General features: G+C 38.9%; 1 long non-coding RNA gene across 1 annotated transcript; it reads right to left on the bottom strand.

Moving 5' to 3' along the window:
• Positions 1–4,118: 4,118 nt before the first annotated feature.
• Positions 4,119–4,891, bottom strand: LOC138481761 (uncharacterized). Its single transcript, XR_011274387.1, has 3 exons — positions 4,804–4,891; positions 4,351–4,450; positions 4,119–4,232 (listed from the first exon to the last, which is right to left on the bottom strand). It is a non-coding gene; the product is annotated as an uncharacterized lncRNA (long non-coding RNA).
• Between the last annotated feature and the right edge of the window lie 1,541 nt (positions 4,892–6,432).

Below are 6,432 nucleotides of genomic sequence, written 5' to 3'. Positions count from 1 at the left end.
CTCAAAGCGTCTATGGTTGCGCAGCAACACAAAGAAAGGACTCTGTTAAAGCGTATATGGTTGTGTGGCAACACAAAGAAAGGACTCTACTTCTCGTAGTTACTCAGGAGTACAACAACCAAGGGGGCCATATTGGAACAGACCCAGGATCAACTGGTGTGGAGGAGTTTAGTGGACACTCAGCGCATCAAAAGGATGTAAATTGCACTAACTTCATCAATTGAACTAAAAACCAAATTGTTCGCCAAAAATGGGGTGCCCACATGATATATGCATCACACAATGTCCAAAATTATATTTGGCTAACCAAATGCCAATCAATGCTTTCATTGAGCCCTAGCACATTGCTTTGTAATTTGAAAATTATTTTTTGCTCTATATTCAATAATTTTCGATCTGTTTCAATTTTGGTATTTCCATGCACCTTTTTCAAAATCAGCCATTTGAAGTCATTGAAACCATGTTTCTTTTCAATAAAATGTTTCACAAGAGGGGCAGTTATCACTTGATTCTTGATACAGCTGCGATGTTCCACCATTCGAACTTTACATTGCCTATTTGTTTTTCCCACATAATGTAGGCCACATGGACAGGTGATCAGATATACAACATTAGCTGTGTTACAATTCGTCATTTCAGTGAAGACCCACTTAACATCAGGTAGAATTTGCAATAATCTAGTTTCTTTTGTTTGTCCACACATGCTGCAATTCCCACATGGAAAATGTCCTTTTACTTCAGGCAAACCCCACAGTCTAGTTTGCCTAACTTGTGGTATCTGCATTTCTGTCACATCATTTCTGATCAGAATATTTCGTAAATTCTGGCTTTTTCTGAAAGCCACTAGGGGAGGCAACACTTCTTTACCACGATATATTTTCTTCCAAGTTTTCATCACAATGTTTTTGATTTTATAGGACAAATTTGAGAAAGTATTAACAAATACAGTGCCAATCTTTTTAATTGGCCTACTACTTTTCTCCAAAAGTGCCTCACGATTGTTATTGTAAGCTCTTTTTGAAGAATTTCTTATAACTCTAGGCGGATAGCCTTTGGCCAACAACTTGTTGGTCAATACATCTGCACTTCGAGCAAAATCATCTTTAAGACTACTATTGCGCTTCAGCCTCAAAAATTGTCCAAATGGCAAATTGTTCTTTAAATGTTTAGCATGGTGGCTATTGAAGTGCAATAAAGAGTTCTTATCAGTAGTCTTATTATAGGGCTTCACTTTTAAAGAACCATTGTGATGGAAAATGGTGATGTCTAGAAAATGAGTCTCACAATCACATATAGACCCAGTGAATTTCAGAAACCGATTTTGTTGGTTAAGCCATGTCACAAAACAATCTGCCTCTTCTCTTGAGCCATCCCATATGATCAGTATATCATCTATATACCTCAGCCACTTCCTCAAATGGTTGCTGAAAGGGTTGGTGGCTGGGTATATTACTGCCTTTTCAAAATACTCGACATAAAGATTGGCTAAATTCGGGGCCATGGCAGCACCCATGGCTGTACCCTCAATCTGTTGAAAGAAAGAACCCTGGAATTGGAAAAAATGTTTTGTCAGGGCAAACTCTGTGCACCACAGAATAAAAAGCATTACTCACAGGATGGCCATCCTCTCTATTCATCAACGCTTCTTCAACCACCTCAAGTGTGGCTCTTTGGGGTATCACAGTGTACAAAGATTGAATGTCCAAAGCTATCAGTAAGGACTGGCCCGGAATAAACTCAATGTTTTCCAATTTATTAATAGCGTCAGTGGTGTCTCGCAAATAGCTTTTCATTTTCAAAACAGACGGTCTCAAATAGAAGTCTGCAAATTTGGACAAAGGTTCCAAAATCGAATTCACACCAGACACTATGGGTCTACCAGGGGGGTCAACAAGTCTCTTGTGTACTTTGGGCAAGATGTAAAAAACAGGTACTCTTCCTTGATCCCTAATCAGGAATTCGAATTCTTGCTTACTAATCATTTCGGCATCAAAAGCTGCAGTCACCTTTTCTTTAATAATTTTTTTGAGTTTGGCAGAGGGGTCATTAGCCAGTCTCAAGTAACTCACATCATCAGATAGCAGTCTTTCACATTCTCTTACATAATCACTACGGTTCATCAACACAATCGCTCCTCCCTTATCTGCTTGTCTAATAATCAGGTTCTTGTTTTTTGCTAACTTTAGTGCCGATACTCTTTGTAACCTACTAAAGTTGGAGTTGCGTGACTTTTCACCAGACTCCAACTTAAGAACCTCTGCCAGCACCTGTCTTTCAAAAACCGTAGATTCGGCAGTATGAGAGTAACTGGGAGCACAAAACGTAGATGTATTGCGCAACACACTGAGATTATTACTGGTGTATCCTTCATGTTCACTGAAGTATTCATTCAACCGTACCTTGCGCATAAATGCAAAAAACTCTGTTCTAAATTCAAAAGGATCATGAGATTTAGTAATGACAAAACTGAGACCCTTATTCAGGATGTTTTCCTCTTCCGAGGAAAGGACATAGGAGGACAAATTTATCACCACTGATTCCTTGTTCGACTCCTTGTCCTGACCTGGTTGTCCCAGTCCCCCCGATTCGGGCCTTGTCCTAAAAAAGGCATCCTTTGTCTTTGTCTATTGCCCCCTCTAGGACCTCTTCCTCTTCCTCTACTCATACTGGCCTGAGCTCCAGGGTCATTATCTCCTGTCGTACTTTCTTCACTAGAACTATAGGAAGTATCTCGAAAATGTACCCGTCTGTTGTTTCTCGAAGTTTGAAATGTATTACCAAATTTGTAGCCCTCAGTTACATAGGGAAAAGATTTCTCGTGAGAGAAATTGGTAAGATCTTTCTTTAATCTTTTTACCCTTTCTAAGGTAGTGTCATTTTTTAAATGAATTAGTCCCTTTAAATGTTGTTCAAGTTGTGTTTTAAAAGTGTTTAAATCAAACTCTTTTTTGATTTCTTCTTCAAGCTTGGTGATATCTATTTCAATTTGTTTGGAAACCTCTGTTGCTGTATCAATAATTAAAACTAACCAATCTCTCCCACACTTATTGGATATATAGCTCCATTTTAATTTAAACTCCTTGTTGTCTAAAAATAGACGTGGCTCATTTCTTACTATGAGGCCTTGAGGGAGAGCCTGGTTCTTTAAATATTCAAGCATGATAGCTATGCAACTGAGTACGTATCAGGCGTTTCCTCAATTGGATAGATTCATCCCATTGGTCATTGTTATTTACATTAAGCTCATTTTCACCTGTCCCTGCTAGCACAGAAAGTGAGTCTAGTAATTTCTTAATATGATCCTCACTGTACGCCAAACACTTGTCTGCGGCTGTCGCCATAATGTGGTTCTGGATACAATACTGGATTGTCACAGTGTAGTGCAATACCTTTATATTAACAACCTACGAGACCACCAGGAGCCTCTATATATAATATGTTTAAATAGGTATAAAGAATCCCTATTAACATGAAGACATCCTACTCCACCAACGGGGATATAGATATATGTAATACAATAAAGAGCAAGATGATACGTGTTGTTTACTTGCCTCCAACCCCCTCACACAGGAACTCTATAAGGTTTTCCAGCATCACTAGTCCTGAAAAAATGGACCGTCTGCTATAACTAATTTACACAAATGTATGACAAGTTTATTATTCAAATAATTCAAACTGAATTTAAACAAAAAACACTACCCTCACCTAACACAGTGTACTAAACATTAAAAAACAAATATAAAACAAATATAAAACATCAGATAACTTATTTACACGACACAGAAGATATCACATAACACAAAAAAAAATCTCAATGTGTCACTAAAACAACAAGCATCCCAACATGTTTCTGTTCTTAACTGCCCAGTTCAGGCGAACATTCTTCAAGGGATAAATTTAAAAGCATCCACTAATCTCTTCCACACCGTGTTGAAAGGGTAGATTCAAGCACCCAAGAGGGTAAAAGGAAAACAACCTCCAAGCCTGTAAAAATAAAGGAAAGGAGAAACCTAATGAGTTCCAAAGAGGGAAGGAAGTACTACAAAATGTAAAAGGAGGCATGACACAGGGATTATGCCACACTCACAAGGGTCCCAAAGGGCACCCGCAGATTTACCTTTAAATGGTGAAACTTCAAAGCACGTCACAGGATGACAAATTTGCTGGTTTCCCTCCAAATGAGAAATCAATACTTCAACAAAGCGTCACAGTCCGCTAGAGTATCGCCACACCTAAGTAAGACAAAACCAATACACAGAGACCACATGCTCTGTTATATCCAGAAATCACACTGGCTTCAATACCACTGCACATAAAATCAAGGCGGCTCCAAATAACAAAGTGAATTACCTCCACAAATGTAGGGATCAAGACTGCAGTTCACGATTCAGTAATGAACAAGTTGAAATGGAAACATCCATACCATCAAGCAATAAAGTACAGAGTCAATCTGGAAAGCAATGGGAACATAACAGTAAACACCATTTTTCTGGCATTACCAAAACCTCAGCTAACAACATGCCGTCAACGTGCACTAGGGGGCAAACAGAAGGGGGTGCTTATATTTCACACACGTGAGGAGACCATGCATTATCTAATGTGTAAAGATAACTACTCAGCGTCCATGCTGTCCAACCTCCACAACGTAAAAGAAACGCGGAAAATGGATAGCCACACAACATGTGTAAAATAAGTGTAAAATAAAGTCCCCAAACCACCAAAAAATGCAAAAGGTGTCCCGACATGGAGACAATATCATGCACAGAGTCACATTCAAAGGCGAAATGCTGGTAGCGTGCTCACCTATACACACGGAGGGGTTTATTCACTCCACTTGCAGCATTCACACATACTCGGCCAGCACTCGATTCAGAGGAGTCATGGCTGCTGCACAATCTCAAAGCGTCTATGGTTGCGCAGCAACACAAAGAAAGGACTCTGTTAAAGCATCTATGGTTGTGTGGCAACACAAAGAAAGGACTCTACTTCTCGAAGTTACTCAGGAGTACAACAACCAAGGGGGCCATATTGGAACAGACCCAGGATCAACTGGTGTGGAGGAGTTTAGTGGACACTCAGCGCATCAAAAGGATGTAAATTGCACTAACTTCATCAATTGAACTAAAAACCAAATTGTTCGCCAAACATGGGGTGCCCACATGATATATGCATCACACAATGTCCAAAATTATATTTGGCTAACCAAATGCCAATCAATGCTTTCATTGAGCCCTAGCACATTGCTTTGTAATTTGAAAATTATTTTTTGCTCTATATTCAATAATTTTCGATCTGTTTCAATTTTGGTATTTCCATGCACCTTTTTCAAAATCAGCCATGTGAAGTCATTGAAACCATGTTTCTTTTCAATAAAATGTTTCACAAGAGGGGCAGTTATCACTTCATTCTTGATACAGCTGCGATGTTCCACCATTCGAACTTTACATTGCCTATTTGTTTTTCCCACATAATGTAGGCCACATGGACAGGTGATCAGATATACAACATTAGCTGTGTTACAATTCATCATTTCAGTGAAGACCCACTTAACATCAGGTAGAATTTGCAATAATCTAGTTTCTTTTGTTTGTCCACACATGCTGCAATTCCCACATGGAAAATGTCCTTTTACTTCAGGCAAACCCCACAGTCTAGTTTGCCTAACTTGTGGTATCTGCATTTCTGTCACATCATTTCTGATCAGAATATTTTGTAAATTCTGGCTTTTTCTGAAAGCCACTAGGGGAGGCAACACTTCTTTACCACGATATATTTTCTTCCAAGTTTTCATCACAATGTTTTTGATTTTATAGGACAAATTTGAGAAAGTATTAACAAATACAGTGCCAATCTTTTTAATTGGCCTACTACTTTTCTCCAAAAGTGCCTCACGATTGTTATTGTAAGCTCTTTTTGAAGCATTTCTTATAACTCTAGGCGGATAGCCTTTGGCCAACAACTTGTTGGTCAATACATCCGCACTTCGAGCAAAATCATCTTTAAGACTACTATTGCGCTTCAGCCTCAAAAGTTGTCCAAATGGCAAATTGTTCTTTAAATGTTTAGCATGGTGGCTATTGAAGTGCAATAAAGAGTTCTCATCAGTAGTCTTATTATAGGGCTTCACTTTTAAAGAACCATTGTGATGGAAAATGGTGATGTCTAGAAAATGAGTCTCACAATCACATATAGACCCAGTGAATTTCAGAAACCGATTTTGTTGGTTAAGCGATGTCACAAAACAATCTGCCTCTTCTCTTGAGCCATCCCATATGATCAGTATATCATCTATATACCTCAGCCACTTCCTCAAATGATTGCTGAAAGGGTTGGTGGCTGGGTATATTACTGCCTTTTCAAAATACTCGACATAAAGATTGGCTAAATTCGGGGCCATGGCAGCACCCATGGCTGTCCCCTCAATCTGTTGAA

The sequence above is a fragment of the Ambystoma mexicanum genome, chromosome 5p (genome assembly GCF_040938575.1).
Source record: "Ambystoma mexicanum isolate Mex_15411 chromosome 5p, UKY_AmexF1_1, whole genome shotgun sequence".
Classification (NCBI taxonomy): Eukaryota; Metazoa; Chordata; class Amphibia; order Caudata; family Ambystomatidae; genus Ambystoma; species Ambystoma mexicanum.
Note: the sequence above shows the minus strand (reverse complement) of the source record. Positions and strands in the feature narration are given on the sequence as shown.